This window comes from Dreissena polymorpha, chromosome 11 (assembly GCF_020536995.1).
Source record: "Dreissena polymorpha isolate Duluth1 chromosome 11, UMN_Dpol_1.0, whole genome shotgun sequence".
In the NCBI taxonomy this organism is placed as follows: domain Eukaryota; kingdom Metazoa; phylum Mollusca; class Bivalvia; order Myida; family Dreissenidae; genus Dreissena; species Dreissena polymorpha.
Genome location: NC_068365.1, coordinates 47,542,718 through 47,567,833, shown reverse-complemented (window position 1 = coordinate 47,567,833; position 25,116 = coordinate 47,542,718). Strand labels below are relative to the sequence as shown.

At 36.7% G+C, this 25,116-nt stretch overlaps 1 protein-coding gene across 4 annotated transcripts in view; it reads right to left on the bottom strand.

Annotated features, from left to right (window-relative positions):
• Positions 1–936: 936 nt before the first annotated feature.
• Positions 937–25,116, bottom strand: part of LOC127851849 (bcl-2 homologous antagonist/killer-like) — a 236,465-nt gene continuing 212,285 nt past the window's right edge. Inside the window, exons 7-8 of one of the 4 annotated variants that reach the window (XR_008035985.1) lie at positions 1,418–1,628; positions 937–1,255 (exon numbers count right to left, since the gene is read on the bottom strand). The gene's annotated coding sequence lies outside the window, so the exon portion shown is untranslated. Of the gene's footprint in view, positions 1,629–18,787; positions 19,295–25,116 lie in introns of those variants that run through there. The other 3 variants (XR_008035983.1, XR_008035982.1, XR_008035984.1) reach the window with 3 other exon arrangements.

The following is a 25,116-nucleotide window of genomic DNA, read 5'->3' as shown; positions in this document are numbered from 1 at the left end:
AGTTTTCGGACGGACAGACACCATAAATTTGTTATTTTACCTTGTAGGATGACCTTGACCTTTTACCACTCAAAATGTGCAGCTCCATGAGATACACATGCATGCCAAATATCAAGGTGCTATCTTCAAAAGTGAAAAAGTTATGACCAATGTCAAAGTTTTTTTCGGACGGACGGACAGATTGACCGACATACTGACGGACAGTTCAACTGCTATATGCCACCCTACCGGGGGCATAAAAATTATTTTTTGGGGAAGGGGGTGGGGGTATAGTATGAGGGTGTGGTGGTCATTTATTAGATATTCTTTAATTTAAAAAAAATGGGGGGGATTCGGGGGGCATGGGGGATGGTTTGGGTGGAGTCTATTGTGGTATGTCAGGTATGAGTTGTTTTGTTAAATTATCAATCGAATCGAATCATAAATTAAGAAGTTATGGCAATTTTAGCAAAATTTAATAATTTGACCTTGAGAGTCAAGGTCATTCTAAGGTCAAGGTAAAATTCAACTTGCCAGGTACAGTACCTGATAGCATGAAACATAGAAGTAAAGTGGATCTAAACACAAAATGTAACCATATATTCAAAGTTACTTTGTCAAAAAAGGGCCATAATTCTGTAAAAATGACAACCATAGTTATGCAACTTGTCCTTTACTGTCCCCTTATGATAGTTTGCGAGCGTTCCAAGTATGAAAGCAATATATATGATACTTTAGGGGTAAAGTGGACCAAAACACAAAACGTAACCAAATTTTAAAGTAAACAGGGCCCATATTTCCATCAAAATGCCAGTCAGAATTACATAACTTTGCCTGCACAGTCCCCTTACGATAGTTAGTAAGTGTTGCAAGTATGAAAGCAATAGCTTTGATACTTTAGGGAAAAAGTGGACCTAAACACAAAACTTAACCAAATTTTCAATTTTCTAAGTATAACAAGGGACAAAATTGTCACAAAACCAGGTTTTCATTGTGAAAAAAAAATCTGATAAAGGGAGAAAACTCAAACTGAACTTTTGAAATGACCAAAAAAAATTAACCCCCTTTGTAAGTTTTTTTTTTTTAAGCTATTTTTAGTCGTGGCGACCTTGACATTGGAGATATTGACGTGATTCTTTCGTGGGACACACCGTCCCATGATGGTGAACAAATGTGCCAAATGATTTTAAAATCTCACAATGAATGGCATAGTTATGGCCAGGACAAGCTCATTTATGGCCATTTTTGACCTTTGAACTCAAAGTGTGACCTTGACCTTGGAGATATCGACGTAATTATTTCGCGCGACACACCGTCCAATGATGGTGAACAAATGTGCCAAATGATTTTAAAATCTGACGATGAACGACATAGTTATGGCTCGGACAAGCTCATTTATGGCCATTTTTGACCTTTGAACTCAAAGTGTGACCTTAACCTTGGAGATATCGACGTAATTATTTCGCGCGACACACTGTCCAATGATGGTGAACAAATGTGCCAAATGATTTTAAAATCTGACAATGAACGACATAGTTATGGCCCGGACAAGCTTATTCCGCCAGCCCGCCAGCCAGCCCGCCAGCCAGCCAGCCAGCCAGCCCGCCCGCATTCGCCAATCTAATAACCAGTTTTTTCCTTCGGAAAACCTGGTTAAAAATGGCACATAATTCTGTCACAATGCCAGTCAGAGTTACATAACTTATGATAGTTAGTAAGTGTTGCAAGTATGAAAGCAATACTTTTGACCTTACCTGACCTTTGTAAGTGTCCAATAAAATTCAAATAAATAAAAAATAGACACAACTGAATACATTTCATTTATTTCATTGGCTGATTTAAGCATACCACCAGAACATTGGAAACATGACTGTGTCTTTGTATCATTGATACTTTGTGAAAAGTGGACCTAAATGCAAAACTTAACCGGACGCCGACACCGACGCCGACGCCACGGTGATGACAATAGCTCATAATTTTTGTTAAAAAAATAGATGAGCTAACAAATGGTAGAATTTTTGATACTGATAAAAGAAAGCTTAAGTGTATCAATCACGATACGGTCACGTTCATCAGTCACTTGGTCTATTGACCCTCGAATGATGGTTATCATCAAGTGCCTTCAAGTAGCTGTTTAACGTCACTTTTGACATTACCTGACCTTCGTAAGTGTCCAATAAAATTCAAATAAAATTTCCCGCGGCTAGACACAAATGAATACACTTCATTTATTTCATTGGCTGATTTGAGCATACCACCAGAACATTGGAAACATGACTGTGTCTTTGTAACACTGTTTTACTGCGTGTTCAGCATGAAACAATTTTATCTCAATGAAAAGCTTGATAGATAGAACAGTTTTACACTCAACTCTCGACATCAATACTGTTTTTGCGTGCAGCGTTTATTTTCAGAGGATTGCCAGCGCCAGAGCGTTTGTACTTAAAGGCTATGTTCTCATATTTAGTAATTACTTCCATATTCCTGCCTGTGTACTAGTATATTTAAGTTCATAAAAGTATCGTTTTTCCCTATCCTAAATTGTTTTCGAAATTGAACATTTAACATGTAAAAGGATTAAATTTTAAACAAGCCGTTGTTCCAGCATTGGAAGCGTGGCCTCACTTTAATGCATTGCATTCCAAGCCGCAAGGTATCAGGGTCAGTTCGCGGCCAGTAAAATAATCGTTATATAATATAGACGCTATCGCGTGAACTTAATGAACTGGAATTTTCTTTAGACAAGAAATATGTTAAATGAAGATATCCAGCGATATCATTATGGTATGTCAATAAAAGATTCTAAATGAGTTTTCAACAATACCATGATATAGTATTTTTTATTAATTTAACAAGAATTATTCCACCATTATATTGACTAATGTATTAAGCATGAGCGCGATGATTCTCGATACTGTCAATAATTGAATCAAATAGCAATGCTCGACAAACCACTAAAACCGGTTTGTTCGAAGAACGCGCGTATCAATATTTAAAATATGCACGGATACTTCGCGTGTGGCCGGTTGACTCATATGTTTTAATTTCACTTCCATTCTTCTTTTATTTTTCTGTTTTGTACCTATAGGTTTATGTCCAGCAAAATGTAATAATGTAAAATAAGCCGCGAAAACTCCGCGTATTATCCCGTACTGCGTTTGATGCAGCTAAGAACTGCACAGAAATATACATTCGCTATCTTTGGTCTCATTCATTGAACTCTTTACCTTTCACCAACTCCAACCACAATCAACGCTGTATATCTAAAAAAAAAGATATTTCTTGTAAACATTGCAACACATTAAAGTATAATAATGAGCATATCTTTCAATTATTGCAGGTGTGTCCCTTGGCGATTACAAACTTGCATGTAACGGAGAGCCTTTGCACTTTATATGCCGAGACTGTTTCACCCAGGTCACCAGTCGAAAGAATTTGAAGTATGTTTATTTTCATTAATTGAATTCTTTGAAATCATTTTCTTACCACTAGTCTCAGGATTATGTGAAATTGTAAAGTAATTCCATTTAACCCATTTTGTTTCCTAAAAAAAATATGAAATAAAGAAATATGTAAGCATACATGGCGAAAAGTTGGACATTTTAGAGTTAAAATAGAAATTCGTCGTATTATACTTTTTACTACATGTTTGTTTATTGATTTTTTGTATATGTATTATGTTCAGATTTATTCAATTTAGCCCCAAAGGCCATCATTACACATCTCATGAGCAAGGTAAACACACTACTGTGAATGTGAAGGCCCATTATATTAAAATCTAATAAGACTCTAGACATTCTTTGGTCTATATACATTTTGTAACTGCATTTTTGAGGAAAAATGCGATTCAATGATGCATATTCAGAAGTAAATTTTATTGAGATAATTTCATTTTGTGACGGTTTCTTATATAAATTACACATCTTCCACCCTTCAAGTAACCAATCGCTGCCTATGTTGTCATAGTAATTAAAGGGGCAGTCTACAGTTTTTCTTGAAAACCCCCTGGCAGACAACCACCGGTCTTGAAAACACCCTCAAAACAAGGCCTTCAGTCACAACCAGAAAATAGATTCTGGCAATATTCAGTGCAGCTCATCAACAGTTTGATAATAAAGCACAAAACAATGCAGAAAAACTGTTATTGCAATAAACACACTTTATAATGGAACTCTTTATAAATTATACCAAATCACTAGCAATTCGATAAAAATGTTTTTCGGCGTAAGCTGTATTACGCCAGCTTTTCACCTTGACTTGACCTTTGTAAGTGTCCAATAATACTCAAATAAAATTTCCCGCGGCTAGGTACGAATGAATACACTTCATTTATTCCATTGGCTGATTTGAGTATAACACCAGAACATTGGAAACATATCCGCGTCTTTGTAACACTGTTTTACTGCATGAAACAATTTTATCTCTAATGAAAAGGCTCAATATATAGAACAGTTTTACAATCAATTTTCGACATAAATACAGTTTGTGCGTTCACCTTTTATTTTCAGAGAATTACCATCACAAAAGCGTTTATACTAAAGGCTATGTTGTCATATTTAGTACTTACTTGCATTGCATTTCAACTCGCGAGGTTTCGGGTCAATTCGCGGCCATTTGTGAAAGTCAGAGTTTATATACAGTTCATCACCGGAGTTCGCAGAAGGGGTTGCGATCATTGTGTTACACCGGTCTTACTGACAATAACGTAGTGACTGTAATGCATTGCATTCCAATCCGCAAGGTATCAAGGTCAGTTTGCGGTCAGTTGCAGAAATCTTTATATAAACGCCGTCTCGTAAACTTTGTGCACTTGAAGTCTGTTTTGATCAGAAAGATACTAAATAAAGATATTCGGCGATATTATTGTGGTATGTCAATCATCGATTTTTAATATGGTTTCAACATTTGCATGATAAGGACCAATTTTGATAAAATTAATTAGAAATATTTATCCATTTAGACCAGTTTATTAAGCTTGAGCACAATAATTCACTATACTATAATTATGCAATTAAATAAGATTCGAGTATTGCCGGCTGACCTATATGCACTCGTTTATTTTCATGTTTCTTGTGTTTTTCTATTCTGTAAATATAGATATCTGAGTAATAATATCACATAAAGCAAAAAAAGCCACGAAATCTGGCGCAACACCCCGTAATTGATTTGCTTATGATGTAGCTAAGAACTGCGCAGAAAAAAAGGCATCCGCTACTTTTTATCTCATAGGGATAACTTTTGATCGTTCATAAACATCGACCACGATCAACGCCGTATATCTTTTTTAAAGATATTTCTTGTTCCATATTGGACAGTTGAGTACAAGTGCACTAAGCAATTGTTTTATAACGATAAAAGCCGTGACCGAGAAAAAGTATCCGAATGTACTATAATCGACTCACGCGGGCGCTTGTCTTGAAAATAGCATAGATGCAATTAAAGCATTTTAAAATCAAAATTAAAATGAAACAAAAAGCTGAAGAAAAGGATATAGAATAAAAAGCTTATTAGACGTTTCAACTGTACAATACGTAATATATTTGGACTCGCACACAGTTTGAAGTCATATTGGACTCGCCTAATATGACGTCAAACTGTGTGCTCGTCCAAATATATCTCTGTATTGTACAGTGAAACGTCTAATAACCTATAAGAATGGTAAAGCTCGTAAGTGATGTGCCTTCTAATTTTAAGGTCTTAGTCTTTTACATCTAGCGAATACTCGTCTTTGCTTTTCAGATTAGATTAAAGAAAAGCACCACAATAGAGCTATATCGATAGACATATAAATATCCGATTTATATGGAACGATATAGTAGTTCTAGTACTACGAATGAACTGAGGATAGTAAGTTTTTTGTTGTTTGTTACTTGTCTGTATGATTTAAAATATATTTGAATAGTATAATATATATACGATGGAGTCAATGTCTTGGTAGTTTCGTTGACAAACTTCCATTAAAACTGTATGCCCAGGCCTACGCACAGTATATGCAATGACATAGTTACGTGACCGAAGCTGTTTACATGTACATGTGCACAGCATTATATCGTATTACGTAGTATTTATACAAATAAAACACGATCGAGATTAGTTCATCTAAAGAAAAATGAATAAAGCATGGTATTTTTATCAACTATACCAATGTTTGAGCAGAAAAAGTGGTGTTTACTATTCAGCGATAAGAGAAATTATTGATTCAAAGAAGGGGAATGACATGGTCAGGATGAAGCCAGCTGATGTGCGGGTTACGTTGTTGTTCATCAGTAAAATCCAGGCAAGTATATACGCTCTGTACGCTTTGTTATGATGTAAGACGGACCGCATCAGTTTGGTACACAAAAAATGGACATGGTAAGTTAGTCTAAGCAAACGTAAGTAAATGTCAAAATGAGGTCAGATGACATTATCCATATAAGTATAAAAGTTTTACAGGAAACCTTATTGATTGTATACAAATATAAACATTTTTTGAGTTAATCTCATAAGGACGGAAAACGGACTAACGAATGAACAAGCTAAAGGCCGAATAAACAAGCCTTTGTCTGTATGCGTCCCGGCATCAGTGGATGCAAAGGGTATACAAAATAATTTAAATAATATCAGTTCAGGAAAAATGAAAATACACTATGAGTGCCCATTGCAGCCTACGTGTACCTTACAGCGCAATTGAAGCCTTATGTACCCGACAGCACACATTGCAGCCTATTGTATCCGACAGCGCACATTGTGGCATACATTTACTCGACAGCGCACATTGCAGCCTGTGTGTACTTACTTGAAGCGTACATCGCAGCCTACGTGTACTTAATTTTAAGCGCACATTGCAGCAAATTTTAAACTGAGCACATTGCAGACTTTTGTATACGACATCACACATTGCAGCCTAATGTACCCGACAGCGCACATTGCAGCTTAATGTACACAACAGCGCACATTGCATCCTGATGTATCCGACAGCGCACATTGCATTCTAATGTACACGACAGCGCATATTGCAGCCTAATGTACTTGACAGTGCACATTGCAGCTTAATGTACACGACAGCGCACATTGCAGCCTAATGTACTTGACAGCGAATATTACAGCCTAATGTACAGGACAGCGCACATTGCAGCCTAATGTATACGAGAGCGCACATTGCAGCCTAATGTACACGACAGCACACATTGCTCTCAAATGTAAACGGAAGCACACATTGCGCTCTTATGTACACGGAAGCACATATTGAAGCCTAATTTACACGACAATGTGCATTGCAGTCTAATGTACACGACAGCGCACATTGTAGCGTAATGTACCCGACAGCGCACATTGCAGCCTAATGTACAAGACAGCGTACATTGCAGCCTAATTAACACAACAGTGCACACTGCAGCCTGATGTACACGACAGCGCACATTGCAGCCTAATTTTCACGACAGTGCACATTCCCGCCTTATGTACACGACAACGCACATTGCAGCCTAATTGGCACGACATTGCACATTGCAGCCTTATGTACACGACAGCCTACACTGCAGACTAATGTACATGACAACTCACATTGCAGCCTAATGTACACGACAGCGCACATTGCAGCCTAATGTACACGACAGCGTACATTGCAGCCTTATGTACATGACAGCTCATGTTGCAGCCTTATGTACACGACAAAGCACATTGCAGTCTAATTTACATGACAGCGCACATTGCAGCCTAATGTACACGACAGCGTACATTGCAGCCTAATGTACACGACAGCGTACATTGCAGCCTTATGTACATGACAGCTCATGTTGCAGCCTTATGTACACGACAACGCACATTGCAGTCTAATTTACATGACAGCGCACATTGCAGCCTAATGTACACGACAGCGTACATTGCAGCCTAATGTACATGACAGCGCAAATTGCATCCTAATTTAAACGACAGCGCTCATTGAAGTCTAATGTACAAGGCAGCGCACATTGCAGCCTAATGTACACGACAGCGCACATTGCAGCCTAATTTACACGACAGCGTACATTGCAGCCTAATGTACAATACAGCGCACATAACAGCCTAATGTACACGACAGCGCACATTGCAGCCTTATGTACAAGACAGCGCACATTGCAGACAATTGTACACGACAGTGCAAATTGCAGCCTTTTGTAAAAGACAGCGCACATTGAAGCCTAATGTACACGTCAAAGCACATTGGAGCCTTATGTATGCGACAGTGCACATTGAAGCCTTATTAACAAGACAGCGCACATTTTAGCCTACATGTACACGACAGCGCACATTACAGCTTAATAGACCTTACAGTTCAAGTGCAAGTCACAGCTTGCAGCCTCTAGCGCTACTCTAACGTTGTTCCGATGTTAACTTCTCATACCAGTTGGGGACGGCGTGGACCTTCTTCGAGCTATATATAATCCTATCATCCTACTTCAGAACCCTGTCAGAGCGAAAGATTACAGATGCAGTTTCATTTTGAAATTGTGTAGCGTATCTTAGATAGAGCTCTGAAAAAGTTACACGATACAAAAACAACAAATGAAAATCACTCTTAATTAAGAAAGTGTAGGGCAATTGTTCATGTGCATGGCACTTTACCTAATTTATATTAATACACCAATTAAGTTTCATGTTCATATCTTATATAGTTTTATAGAAAAACAATGAGGATTACTGCAGATGCTAAATATATAACAAGTATTTTGAAAAAAGTGACATAATACATTGATCCGTTTGACCAAGAAAACATAGGCCCAGTCTATTGTGACTTGAAAAATAGGATCAAAGCCTGCTATTGTTGATCAGTAATATATATTGGTAGAACCCAAATGCAAATAAACAAGCTGTGTTTCAGTGATTCATAAATCGGCTCATGTAGTCACGGTTCATATCAAAAACGATTTGAAAAGACCCCCCCCCCCCCAGCACACACACTCTTACTTAGGTTTACCATTTCACAAATGCGTATACAGCAAACATTTGTTAATAGCGTACTAAGTAGTATTGACTAAGAATTGAGTGTGCACGGTTCATATCTCAAACGATTCTTATAGGGAATAAGATCTCCTCCCCAACACACAATCTAACGAGCGAGGTTTACCGTTTTACAAACACTTAACATATGTGCAAATTGTAATTTTTTATTAGTAACTTTAAATTAAGTGCACTCTATTTAGCGGCTTTCGTTTACTTATCTGTGATAATTGTCACTTTATTTAATTATATTTTTTTATTTTACATGTGTACATATGGTTGAAGGCTTTTGCGATTTCTTATTAAAGTTGAAAAAGGAAAGTACAAAGCGTATTTTGAAACATGTAAACCTAAACCAAAAGTGTCGCACATTAAGCAACAAAAATTACATTCAATGTTAATTTTTTTACAGATCTGATCAAAGCCAGTTTATGTATGCAATAACTGTCTATGTATGTATGTTTTTTAAGTTTTTATGTATTATGTAGCTATGTATGTACATAAAACATTTAGCCAAAGAAACATGGATTGTATAAATATTATGATGATAAATTGTATATTATTCATCACTCAAGATTGACATCTCGCTCTCTGGTAGAATCGCAATGTCTTTTGGATGTTACCGTTATAACATAGATTCTAAATATTGTAATCCTATATACTATACCGTTTCATGCATTTAACAACTTATGAAATTAAAAGCTGATTACATGTTATGTCATTATATATGTTACTATGTGTTAAACATGTACTCATTGACTGTATGTAAATTGTAAACATTGAAAAAACAAATATATGAAATCGCCCTGGGGAATTTATTTTATTGCGTTGTGTTCCGGAACTTGAGGGTTGTTTAGAAGTCATCGTATATCGCAAAGCCTTTGGCATGAAGAAAAGATGCCAAAAACTGTGTACATTGTTAATAAAGTCATTATTATCAGCTGCATAGTTATGATTACAATCATCATCAATCGAGCATCATCGACATTATTATCGTTATCATCTTCACCACAATTGTCACAATTCTCATAGCACATCAGCACACGAACGAAGAAGCTACATTTATAATGATAAAGATGTTAAACTGTAATGGATGATGATAATCCTTTCTACGAATCAATCATCTTCATTTTGCCTATTTCGTGAATGATCCTCGATCCACCGGTGTTATCGCCAATTAGCAAAGGTTTTAAAGCAATGCGAGTATACATTCAAACATGTAGATGAAGCAAACTTATAGCTATCTAGGATTATTATATTAACAAAAGGTAAATGAACAGAGTTTATTTATTGCCATTTTAAATTCACAATTAAGCAACGGCATATACATGTACCGTACAAATAAATCGGATACAAATAGAGTAAATATGGTTACAGCAAGAAGTCAATATAAAACATGTTTACGTAAATGTAGGTATGAATATGATAAAACTAAAATAACTAAATTAACAAATGCTCGCTATAAAACGCGAAAGTGTATTGGAATATGTTGAAGGGCTGTGCCAAAGTTAAACCATCGACAGTACCTTTGTCTGATTTTGAGATGTACTTTAAAGCGGTTAATAACCAAGAAACACATTTCTTCACACCTGATGAAGATGTTCTGTTTTTTATTGAAAGATACGAGCGCGATGAGCTAACATGTATGTTTGATGAACTAAATGTTTGTATTACAACTGATGACATTTTAAAAGGCATTAATAATTTAAAAACAAATAGATGTGGTGGGCCAGATGATTACCTAAATGAATGTTTCATTTATGGTAAAGTTGTGTTACTTCCTTTGTTAGAATCATTGTTAAATAAAAATTTGAAATTGGATATTATCCAACTGAATGGTCAGAAGGATATGTAGTGCCTCTACATAAAAAGGAAAATGTGAATGATGTTAACAATTATAGGGGCATAACATTACTGAGCACTTTATGTACATGTATATGTTAATTATCATATACGTTGTAAGTGCTGTCTTGCCTTTTATTGCTTGTAAATATGTTGTCTTCATGGGTCTTTTGAATTTTTGGAAATTGTGAAATAAACTAAACTTAACTAAACTACATGTATTTCCATCGTTTGCATGAACATTATATGATAAGTAGACAGACAAATCACAAAGTGATTTTTAGCTCGACTATTATAAATGAAATATATATAGTGGAGCTATCCTACTCACCCCGGCGTCGGCGTTTCCGTTGCCGTTTCCGTTTCCGTGCAAATGTTAAAGTTTTCGTACTACCCCAATTATCTGCATTGTCCCTTGACATATTGCTTTCATATTTCGCATACTTGTTTACCATCATAACCCCAACCTATAAACAAGAGCAGACAACTGTATCAAGCATTTTGAAAAAAAAATTGCACCTTTTATACTTGGAATATACATATTATTGATAAATCTTTGTTAATATATACCCAAACCCAAGGGACAAAGCAATAAACATTGCGAAACAGTAATTAAGTCTCAAATCAAAATCTTTGTTGCTATTGCAGGTATCCGAAATGCTGCGAGCTCGACGCATTGCCATCGCCCTGGCAAGCATTAGCTTTGGTCTGGTCGTTGGTTTAATTTTATGAAGAAATTCACGATCTCACGAACCTGATATCGTAAACATCCAAACGCGCTTAGTCAAGGTATTCGATGCGGGACAGGAAAGTGAGCAATACCAATCGTTTGCTAATAATGCCACGTGTACACCCCTGAAAGTGTCCAGCACAATAACTTCTCCAATTTGCGTGTATGACCGCCAGACGGATCATTACATCTCTGCGTCTATTTTGAGTAGCGGCCAATGGGAAGGCCACCATATGGCCATGTTACACAGAATCTTAAGTGCAAACAAAGGCATGCAACTCTTTGATATAGGTTGTAACGTCGGTGTGTATACGATTCTAGCGGCCAAAGTTGGCCATAGCGTCGTAGCAGTCGATCCTATGAAGAAGAATCTCATGCTTTTGTCGAGGTCGTTACGTATCGGCGGCTTAACAGAAAACACGACGTTACTTTGGAACCCCGTAGCTGATATAGTGGTGAATATAACGCTGCATGAGTATGTCGGCAACGTTGGTGGAACGTATGTAAAACCTGACGACGGTAAAGAAAACGTCGACGACATGCATAGAGCGCTCGCTGTGACGTTAGACCACCTCATTCCGTTATCAAGCAAAATGCCCATCTTTATGAAGCTTGATATAGAAACATACGAATGGAACGCTCTGAAAAGTGGCGAAGAGTTTTTCAACAAATTAGATGTGAGATATGTGCTGCTTGAATGGAATGCTCACCGAACAAATGTTGAAAGTGCGAACAATATCATATCGTTCATGAGCAGACACAGCATGCAGCCGCACATGTCAGACAATCCCGACTCGATGTTACAATACACGAAAAACGCTTCATGGCCAGGCGACATTGTCTGGATAAAGAAAATGTGAACGTTTGTTCCTATCAAATATGTTCATAAGAAGGACATTTTATATTTAAATCGTTATTCGAATTATATAACTATTATTCGCTTAAATCAATATCACGCCCATATTTTTAGCTGTGACTTTTTTGTATGATACTTCCCTTATGGCGACCGACATAAATATTGCACTGAACATATAAGTTAGTGCTGAATATAAGTAAATTAAAATTTGGCCGAAAAATAAATACATGTTGGGCGTGCTAAATTATGCTATAGTTTGACAGGCAACCTCCCCTAGAATGACATTGACACTTGAGCAAATTACGCCGTGTCTGCATGGTTTACTTGTAGTAAAATCTTTTAAAAGGGTTAATGATCGATGAAATAATAATCTGAACAAGGTGTTGCCTAAATTGTATCTTCAATATCTATGTGACCTTGTATTTTGACTTATGAAACAGTGGCTTAAAAGCGAAATACTGAATTGTTTGTGTTTGCAAAACTCAATTTGACTATGATGTGAACCTTACTCATGGTTTACATACATAATTATAAAGTGCTTGTCCCGTTGTTAATTACACCTCTTGTAAAGTGCTTGTCCGGATGTTAATTATACCTCTTGTAAAGTGCTTGTCCGGATGTAAATTATACATCTTTTAAAGTGCTTGTCCGGATATTAATTATACCTCTTGTAAAGTGCTTGTCCGGATGTTAATTATACCTCTTGCAAAGTGCTTGTCCGGGTGTTAATTATACCTCTTGTAAAGTGCTTGTCCGGATTTTAATTATACCTATTCAACGGTTTGCATTAATGTTTCTAGAGATATATGCGAACCGTCTAGAATGTAAGAGGCGTTTTAAGCAAAACTTTAATGTCTTAATTCTTTTTTTATATTCCTTTTACGCTTGTGAAGTTCTATGTTTGTCGACAATAATTCAATAAAGGTAATAAAGAGATTTGGATTTAAAGCGTAGCCTTTCCTGAAACCGTTTTGTAAATTAAGAAATCCAAAAAGTGCACATTATACTTTTTATGCGCGCATGATTTGTGGAATAGGCTATTCATAGAATATGATTACCCAGAGTAAAATGTGTTCATACAATAAGAATTGCGATTACGTTAAAACAAACACTCATTATCTAGCCTGCCAAAGGCGTTATTTTAATCAGAGTTAGACGTGTAATAAGGACAGACGCTACACCAAGGTAGAGAAGGTCACATACTTTATTTTTGCGATGTATAATCAGCTAGTATAAATTATTGCCCAAACATTCGCTTGCTAAATGAACATGAACTTTTTTATAACAGAAAACATTTGAGCAATATTAAGCGCTCTTAACTGACCGTTGGAATATAATGTTGATTGCATATTATTACTGTATGAGGAGCCTTGTTTATAAAGAAATAGTTATTCTATGAATGCTTTAAAGCTGCATGCAATATACACATATCTTTGTCGTTAACATTAGTTAAGTGCAACGAAATATACACATACTTAACAAAAACAGTTAAACGAATAATCGGGTTAGCATAACATCGTTTTGTTTGTGCTAATATGTGAGTATGAACACATACGTAAATAACTCAAATATATATAGCTGACATTTTGAACAGCACTTATACAATATACAGCTATATTTAAGTATTTAACTGGGTTTTTCCACTAACCTGAGTGTTCATCCAATGTGAGAATTTCGGGAAATAAGAGGCAGCATTTTTACTAACAAATATATTATATTGTAATAGTCATACTTAAAAGAATAAAAAGAATTTAAAAAAAATTCCTCGTTATTCGATTCAGGGACCTCTGGTAGCAAAATGTAATGCACAACCACTGCATCTTCAACGCTTATGTTACAAGCCGTGATTTGTAAGCGTTTTGTTCACAATACACTTAATATCCGTATTTACCATGGAAAGCTTTACACACGTTTTATTATCGTACACATATTCATAACCGATTCGATATTTTTAACATCTCAGTCACGGATATGATTTGTATTGTTTGAATATTGTGTAGCTATTTGGATTAAAATGTATGGGATTTTGTTTTCCTTTTCATTATGACTTCTCTGTACAGTGGTCTATCGTCGACTGTCTTTCTTCTTTAATACTATCAGTTGTTCGGCGTAAGCTGTATTAAGCCAGCTTTTCACCTTAGCCTGACCTTTGTTAGCGTCCAATAGAGTTCAAATAAAACTTCCCGCGGCCAAGTACAGATGAATACACTTCATTGACTGCATTGGCTGATTTGAGAATACGACCAGAACATTGGGAACATGTCCGCGTCTTTGTAACACTGTTTTACTGCGTGTTCAGAATGAAACAATTTTATATCTAATGAAAAGGCTTAATAGATAGAACAGTTTTACACTCAATCTCGACATCAATACAGTTTGTGCGTCCACCTTTTATTTTCAGAAGATTTTCAGCGCGAGAACGTTTGCACTTAAAGGCTATTTTCTCATATTTATTACTAACTTCCATATTGACAGGTAACATGTTAAAGTATAGAGAGCAGTGGAAGCGAAGACTCACTTTAATACATTGCATTTCAACTCGCGAGGTATATCGGGTCAATTTGCGGCCACTGTGTGTGAATGTCAGAGTTTACATAGAGGTCATCGCTGCGTCTCTACCCTATATGCTGATCGGAGTTCGCGACCAGGAAAATAATCGTTACATAATAAAGACGCTATAGCGTGAACTAGGTGAACTGGAATTTTCTTTAGACCAGACAGATGTTAAATGAAGATATCCAGCGATATCATATGGTATGTCAATAATAGATTCTTAATGTGTTTTACAACAATACCATGATAAATATTATTTTTAATTAATTTAACAAGAATTATGCCATCATATTGACTAATGAATTAAGCATGAGCGCAATGATTCTCGATACTGTTAAAAATCGAATCAAATAGCAACGCCAGACAAACCACTAAAACAGGTTTGTTCGAAGAACGCGCGTATAAATATTTAAAATATATACGGATACTTCGCGTGTGGCCGGTTGACTCATATGTTTTAATTTCACTTCCATTCTTCTTTTGGTTTTCTGTTTTGTATCTATACGTTTATGACCAGCAATATGTAATAATGTTAAATAAGCCGCGAAAACTCCGCGTATTATCCCGTACTGCGTTTGCTGCAGCTAAGAACTGCACAGAAAAAGACATTCGCTATCTTTGATCTCATTCATTGAAGTCTTTACCTTTCATTAGCTGCAACCACAATCAACGCCGTATATCTTTTTTAAAGATATTTCTTGTTCATTCTGAATCACCCAGTAAAGATATATTCATGTACATGTATGCATCAAATTTTATTTACAGTATTCATATATAGACTGAGACAGTTAATATATACAAACGTGAATTGGATATAAAAATATTGTGTTTACCCTAGGACACGCCTGTTTTTATTATATCATAATGAATAAATTGTGTAAAGGTTTTATTTATTAATAATAAGTGAATTATAAAAAAATAATTGAAAATCATTTTAGTTTGTTGAGAAAAATGGTAAATGAACGCCAGGACGATTGAAACAACTACCTAGATGGAGCCCTGTTTTCCCAGAACACTAAACGCCGCTGCAGTGCGAAGCTCTCTCAATTCTCCCTCCTGTAGGGGAGAGAAGCAGTGTATCCCAGTCAACTCCCACCATCTTTCAATGAGGTGTGTCATGCAATTTTTATTAAGAACATTTAATTTATTCAATACAATTTAATTGTCTTTTGGATAAAAAATGCTTTTTGGTATATAGGTACTAGAGGTCGTGTTGACTTAGGTACGAGTTGACTCAAATACTCTTATCGATGGTTGATGTAACATGTTGATTGATTCGCCAAGAAAAAAGAAGCAACAAATGGAAGCAACTGATACAGAAGGTTGTACCGTAGGTCTGAGAATTGCTAACGTTAATAATTTGTGAAAAACAAATAATTGTTTTTTTGTTTTTTTTTTAATTGTAATTAGAGAGGGGATGTCCTAAATCTTAAACAGTGAGTTTCTTAGTCTAAGTCCAAGGCCCATAACTTCGCCAAAAACCAGTGGACCGGAACAAACTCATACTTTATCTGTAAGTCATGTAGGTTGACTCACACACCAAATATCAGGTCAATATCTTGAAGCGTTAGAAAAAAGTCCAGAAAATGAAATGCTTGACGAACAGACAGACGGATAGACGGTCCGACTGCTACATGCCACCCTACCGAGGGTATACAAATCAGCTCTCTATCTGAAAGAGTTGCGTAAAAAACCTCCGCAAAACAGTTATTAAAGAGAAAAAAATAAGTCCAAGGCCAATAACGTCATGAATGTACTGGTACACTCACATACCAAAATCAGCTCAATATCTGAAAGCATTGCGTAAAAAAACTCCGGAAAACGGTTATTATAGAGAAAAATTACAAGTCCAAGTACTAGACAATTTTGATGGTTCATCTTTGTTGATGATTGTGAAAGTAAAAATGTGTAGTAGATGATACACATTTTATTAGAAATTTACTTTTAACTTTTGAGAAGTTCGCATTCAAAGAGAAAATACTATTATTTTATATGCCAGTCATACTTAATGATACATTTCTTAATAAAGGTTTTTGATTTTCAAAGTTTGCTTTTCTTCTTCATCAAAATCATACATTTCTAAGATCTAAAGCTTTAAACAGTGGTATGAATTACTGATTTACTTGTTATATTCCATAAATTTATATCACAAAATAAGGTTTTTAAGCCTAAAAATTCACCTTGAAAAGTGCCAAATTAAAAAAAAAAATCGGCAGGGGGACCTGTCTCACTCCCTCCCAGGGTGGGACCTCAGTGAAAAACTCCTGCCTACGGCCCTGCACACATGTCTTTTAATCATCATGGAAAACCACAGGCCATGGCCCATGTAACGATAGAACCCATTTGTTTGTTATTTGATGTAAAGTATGGGGCCTTATTTGTACGGAGCTGTACATTTGTCAAGTTCAAGTTATGTAAGTTTTTAGTTTTCCCTTTTTTTGTTTATGATAGAAGGTTTTGTTAGGCACATTTTTTCAGTGCTGTAGAAAATACATTTAAGCCAAAACGCGATTAAATACGTTTAGTTCTAAGAAACTACGATCTTCATATTTTTGTAAATTGCTGTTTTTCTGTAAAGTAAGACTTACGGGCCTCAGTAATTGATGCTTGTATTCGTACGATATCAGCAGGATCGATTCATGTCTATTTGATTAGTCAGTTTGAAAATCTGTTCAGTTCGAGTTCATGAAAAGCACGTTTTGGCGGTAAACGATGCTGGGTGATTACACAAATAGTAAGACGATTTGAAATACACTGACAGTTATAGAATTGCCATTAGAGCACTAGCTGGGGATTAATTGTCCAAAACATACGGTATTTGGGCAAGTTATTTTATTCTCCCATTTAATCTTTGATACTCTTTTTTGTTAGGTTTGAAATAAATTGCTGTTTTATTAGACTATTGCAATTTATGCTTATAGAAATAAAGTAAATTGTTGTTTGTCTGAACTTTTGTTAGTTTTGTACATAATCCGAAGTATGCTAGGCATTTACTTTGTAAATTTCTGTATCTTGTGTAGACACTTTATGTATCAATTGGTTTAACAAGAACAGTTTGATTTCATTGAATATTACACATAACGGTGTAGTATTACATTAACAAGAGCACCGAATATCGGGTACCAACACGCCAGTGCGGCTGCATTTTTTAATAAATGAAAGCTTGTCAGAATTTTTTTCTTTTTTTTAAGAGGTACCAGTGACCTTTACCTTTGACCTAGTGACCCAAAAATAGATGTGGCATGTAGAACGCATCAAGGTGCATCTACAAATGAAGTTTCAAAGTTGTAGGTGCAAGCACTTTGATTTTATAGCAAAATGTCAAGGTTTTATCACTACGCCGGCAGACAGCAGTCGACAAGACACAAAATGACGAGCTGGCTATGATAATACCTCGGGTTTTCTCCGACAACAGCCAAGCTAAAAATTCAGATGTTAGTTGGTGAATTGAGTATTATATGTTATTACATAACTCTTTGGCACACAGTGAATTTACTTATTATATGCATTCAAGCAAATAGCAATATTTTATAAGAAACTTGTGCATGTATGGAAGTAAACAATTTTGTGATAGCCTTATAGGACATTGTACCATAAATATTTATATTGTATGATATTAAGCAGTAAGAACACTACCTGGACTCGTGATGATATGATGATGATATGATATCATGATTATATGATCGTATGACGGTGTGCCGTCGGAGGTCGGTGTAGGCGACGATACTCAGCGGTAAGATTTTTTATTTTAATTATTGTGCTATTATCAGAGATTCCTGTGCAAAACCAGAACCGTAAGATGATAGCAACCATTCCTTTGCAGACCGAGTCCGAGCTGGTTGCAGATGACAATGGATGACAACAACAACAAGGGACAAAATTGTCACAAAACCAGGTTTTCATTGTGAAAAAAAAATCTGATAAAGGGAGAAAACTCAAACTGAACTTTTGAAATGAACAAACAAAATTAACCCCCTTTGTAAGTTTGTTTTTTAAAAAAATCTATTTTTAGTCGTGGCGACCTTGACATTGGAGATATTGACGTGATTCTTTCGTGCGACACACCGTCCCATGATGGTGAACAAATGTGCCAAATGATTTTAAAATCTCACAATGAATGACATAGTTATGGCCAGGACAAGCTCATTTATGGCCATTTTTGACCTTTGAACTCAAAGTGTGACCTTGACCTTGGAGATATCGACGTAATTATTTCGCGCGACACTCTGTCCAATGATGGTGAACAAATGTGCCAAATGATTTTAAAATCTGACAATGAACGACATAGTTATGGCCCGGACAAGCTTGTTCCGCCAGCCCGCCAGCCCGCCCGCATTCGCCAATCTAATAACCAGTTTTTTCCTTCGGAAAACCTGGTTAATAAAAGCTAAGTTATACAATAATAACGATAACAATAATAACGAGAACAACAATGACAGAACAATAATAACGCGAATAACTTAACGCCACTGCAGCAAGAATTTCTCTTCCTTCTTCCTACTGTATGGGAGAGAGGCAGTCAACTCCCACCATCTTTCAATGAGGCGTGTGATGCAATTTTTATTAAGAACATAGAATGTATTCAATACAAGTAAATTGTAAATCTTTTGGATACAAATTCTATTTAGTATTTAGAAAATGCCAGAATTTATATGTACTCAATTGTGAAAATAATATTGGGATTGAAAGACTTAATATGAATAACCTTAATTATATGAATATTAATCCATGTCCAACTGGTCCTTTAAATACAGTGGACCCAGGCTCAAGCAACACCAGGTGGTCTCATGCACCAAGTGACCATTAAAAAAGTTTGTGAAGTTTCTGTACAATGTACAACACTTTTCCAAACCCTTCACGCAATAGAATCTATAAACTGTAATACAATGCTGTTTGGTTATGTAAATAGCAAAACGGGAAAAGATCATTAATAATGCTGTTGAATTTACTTGGGCCCTACCCTTTTTTCAAAATAGATGTATTTTATGAATTGTATATTTTGTATTTGTGTCAACTGTACATGTAATGATTTTGGAAATGTGTGTACGGCATACTAGAGGAATGGGGCCACAATGAGATCTACTACAGGAATGGGGCCACAATGTGATCCCCGCAGAAGCGAGCGCATGCTACTTGCTTGAATGCATATATGAGTGAGACACATAATTATGCCACGCCGCTTCCAGAGACCCGTTCTTGAACAAGCGCCGGGTGAGAACAAGCATGCTCTATTATCCATATCAAAGTCATTGTTCATGGGTTCTCCGCCATAGGTGCCATTGAAGGCTGCTACTGGCGAGAACCATCTACCCAGTATGACCACACCTCGGCCAGTGTCAGCCACTGTCAGTCATGCCCCGGAGAGCGACACTGAGGAGGACTATGCCGCCGTCCCCCCAAAATGCCAAAAGCACCTGCTGTCTTCCCCTGAGAGCGAAAGCGACCGCGTTATTCTGCCTACCATCTCCAATTGAAAGTAACGAGTGATGGAGTCAAGAGACGACGCGACCGTGTCGGACATGGCTCTCACAGGAACTACGTGCAGCAAGCCTCCTATCACAGACGCCAAAGAAGCCGACCGAAAAGGAACGCGAATACGGGACAACTCCGGAAACAAGAAATATCTTTAAAAAAGATATACGGCGTTGATTGTGGTTGGAGTTTATGGAAGATAAAGATTTAAATGAATGAGATCAAGGATAGCTAATATCTTTTTCTGTGCAGTTTTTAGCTGCATCAAACGCAGTACGGGATGTTACGCGGAGTTTTCGCGGCTTATTTTACATTATTACATATTGCTGGTCATAAACCTATAGATACAAAAAAGAAAACCAAAGTCAACCGGCCAAACGCGAAGTCTCCGTACATATTTTAAATATGTATACGCGCGTTCTTCGAACAAACTTGTTTGAGTGGTTTATCGGGAATTGCTACGTGTATTTGATTCGATTATTAACAGTATCGAGAATCATCGCGCTCATACTTAATACATTAGTCAATATGCTGCAATAATACATTAGTAAATATGATGGAATAATTCTTGTTAATTAATTAAAAATAATATTTATCATGTTATTGTTGAAAACACATTAAGAATCTATTATTGACATGCCATAAAATAATATCGCTGGATATCTTCATTTCACATCTTTCTGGTGGTAAAGAAAATTCTGGTTCACCTAGTTCACGCTATAGCGTCTTTATTATATAACTATTATATAACTGACCGCGAACTCCGAACAGCACAGAAGGTCTGACCTGTATATAAACTCTGACAATCAAACACACTAACCGCGAACTGACCCCTTATACCTCGCGGGTTGAAATGCAACACATTAAAGTGAGGCATCGCTTCCACTGCTCTTTATACTTTTACATATAACATGTTGACAGGAATATGGAAGTCAGTACTAAATATGAGAACATGGCCTTTAAGTACACAACGTTCTCGCGCTGAAAATCCTCTGAAAATAAAAGATGTACGCACAAACTGTATTGATGTCGAGATTGAGTGTAAAACTGTTCTATCTATTAAGCCTTTTTATTAGAGATAAAACTGTTTCATGCTGAACACGCAGTAAAACAGTGTTACAAAGACGCGGACATGTTTCCAATGTTCTAGTGGTATTATCAAATCAGCCAATGCAGTCAATGAAGTGTATTCATCTGTACTTGGCCGCGGGAAGTTTTATTTGAATTCTATTGGACGCTAACAAAGGTCAGGCTAAGGTGAAAAGCTGGCGTATTCAGCTGACGCCGAAAAAGTATCACAGTACGACTGTAATCGGTTCCAGAAGCTCTGCGACGGGATCAAAAATCTGCAGCTGCTTTTTGGATATATTTGATGACATATGCAGTACAACGGTAATCGGTTCCAGAAGCTCTGCGACGGGATCGAAAAGCTGCAGCTGTGTTTCTGAGTGCCAAAAATCACGACAGGAATGGCTCGTATAGCAATTGAGACGTACGCACAAAACCATCCTAGAGTGAAGTTAATTGCCAACTTCCTGTTCCACTCAGAGCGGGTACGGGACACCCATTACAAAGTTGGGTTTCAGCAATTTACTGTTGACCCTATGTCTGTGTTACAGGTGATCATGATGAATGATGGTGTGGAAGGCAAGGGCAACCAAATTATTAATTATAAAAAACAAGGGACAATATTGTCACAAAAAACCAGGTTTTCAGTTGAAAAAAAGTCTGATAAAGGGAGACAATTAAAAAAGTGTATTGTTAACACCCTTGTGTAAAATTGACCTTGATTTCAATTAGAAAACAAGGGCTGTTTGTAAAACATGCATGCCCCTCATATGGGCTGTCAGTTGAAGTGGAATCCATTGTGTGAATACATTTTTTGTCACTGTGACCTTGACCTTTGACCTAGTGACCTGAAAATCAATAGGGGTCATCTGCCAGTCATGATCAATGTAACTATGAAGTTTCATGATCCTAAGCCTAATTAATCTTTAGTTATCATCCGGAAACCATTTAACTGTTTCAACTCATTGTGACCTTGACCTTTGACCTAGTGACCTGAAAATTGATACAGGTCATCTGCCAGTCATGATCAATGTACCTATGAAGTTTTATGATCCTACGCGTAAGCATTCTTGAGTTATCATCCGGAAACCATTTTACTGTTTCGAGTCACTGTGACCTTGACCTTTGACCTAGTGACCTGAAAATCAAAACGGGTCATCTGCCAGTCATAATCAGTGTACCTATGAAGTTTCATGAAACTAAACATAAGCATTCTTGAGTTATCATCCAGAAACCATTTTACTGTTTCGAGTCACTGTGACCTTGACCTTTGACCAAGTGACCTGAAAATCAATAGGGGTCATTTGCCAGTCATGATCAATGTTCCTATGAAGTTTCATTATCCTAGGCCTAAGCAGTCTTGAGTTATCATCCAGAAACCATTTCACTATTTTAAGTCACTGTGACCTTGACCTTTGACCTAGTGACCTTAAAATCAATAGGGGTCATCTGCCAGTCATGATCAATGTTCCTATGAAGTTTCATTATCCTAGGCCTAAGCAGTCTTGAGTCATCATCCGGAAACTATTTCACTATTTTAAGTCACTGTGACCTTGACCTTTGACCTAGTGACCTGAAAATCAATAGGGGTCATCTGCCAGTCATGATCAATGTACCTATGAAGTTTCATGATCCTAGGCCTAAGCGTTCTTGAGTTATCATCCAGAAACCATCTGGTGAACGGACCGACGGACCAACCGACCGACATGTTCAAAACAATATACCCCCTCTTCTTCAAAGGGGGGCGTAAAAAAAAGTCTGATAAAGTGAGACAACTCAAAATCAAAATGTGCATTGTTACTGATTGTTCATAGTTACATAGTTGTTTCAAAATCAATCTATTTTTAGTTGTGGCGACCTTGACCTTGGAGATATTGACTCAATTCTTTCGTGAGACACACCGTCCAATAATGGTGAACAGATGTGCGAAATGATTTAAAAATGTCACAATGAATGACATAGTAATGGCCCAGACAAGCTCATGTATGGCAATTTTTTACCTTCAAACTCAAATTGTGACCTTGAACTTGGAGATATTGATGTAATTCTTTCGCGAGACACACCGTCTGATGATGGTGAACAAATGTGCCAAATGATTTTAAAATCTGACAATGAACGACAAAGTTATGGCCTGGACAAGCTCATTTATGGCCATTTTTTACCTTCAAACTCAAATTGTGACCTTAACCTTGGAGATATCGACGTAATTCTTTTGCGTGACACACCCTCTAATGATGGTGAACAAATTTGACGAATGATTTTAAAATCTGACAATGAACGACAGAGTTATGGCCTGGACAAGCTTGTTCCGCCCGCCAGCCAGCCAGCCCACCTGCCCGCCGACATTCGCCAATCTAATAACCAGTTTTTTTCTTCGAAAAACCTGGTTAATGATATTTCAAAATCTGATTACTTACTTCAGGCTGGTGTGGTACAATGAACACCAGAACATGGTGTGCCGACCTAGACTTCTACATGCTTGTCCCATTCCACACCCAGAAACTAAGACTGCAGACTTGGCATAAAACTGGAACACACTAAGTACCAAGTGCACACCAAGAAATACAAGGACATTCATGGAAGATTATTCGCCCTCGGGCACAATTACGAGGACGATGAGATAACAACTACACAACAATACAGAACATGCAGCACTTGAACCAAATTTAATGCAATATCCAATAAATGAAAACATCTGAAGAAGATTGTAATGAAAAGAACAATTTTGTTATGTTATTGCTATTTATCTAAAATGACTAGTGAGATGTTGAGGATTGCTTTCTACAGGATAAGCTTCGTTGTTCGTTTGACTAAATGGGGATGGATTCCAGATGTACGCACGTTTTAAGTTCATATTTACATTACTTAAATATGTAAATTATTATATTTATTATCTTTTTTTTGTCAGGGGAGGGAATGCAGGTGATGCAGTTGAGAGAGATGTTAGATGTTAAGGTGGGAACTTGATATAGTGATTTTGTATTTAGGGGTATAAGACATAACAACAAGGGAAGATGTTACTACTGCGATAATTTCCTGTATATGCAACAGGTGGGAGTTACAGATGCCGCACTCGGCGCCACCAGCTTTGTTTCAAATATTGATAAGTAAATGATATTTCCTGTAAACTCTATGCTCTATGTAAGGCAGAGAGGAGAAAAAGGAGAAACAAGAGATGTGTTTGTCAGAAACACAATGCCCTCTATTGCACCCCTTTGAAGCCATATTGAAAAACTTTAACCAAGGTTAAAGTTTTGGGACACACACAATGAATGAATGAATGAATGAATGACAGACAGACAGGCCAAAAACAAAAACAATATGCCCCCAACATTCGATCCTGGGCATAAAAAATGACAGGGCAAGGGAATGACTCATTTAAGTGAAGATCAGGTGGGAATGTTCCTAAAAAGTTGAGGTAAACAAGAGGGCCTGAAAGGCCCAAAGTCGCTCACCTGAGATAACAAGATATTATTGGGACAAATCTTCTGACCAAGTTTCACGAAGATCGGAAAATAAATGTGGCCTCAAGAGTGTTAACAAGGTTTTACTTTAGCCATAAATAGCCATATAAGGAAAAATGCCCCGCCCCTGGTGTCCATGTTTTTAAAGCTACCAAAACCATTTTCAAACTCATCCAAGTGTTTTTCAACCA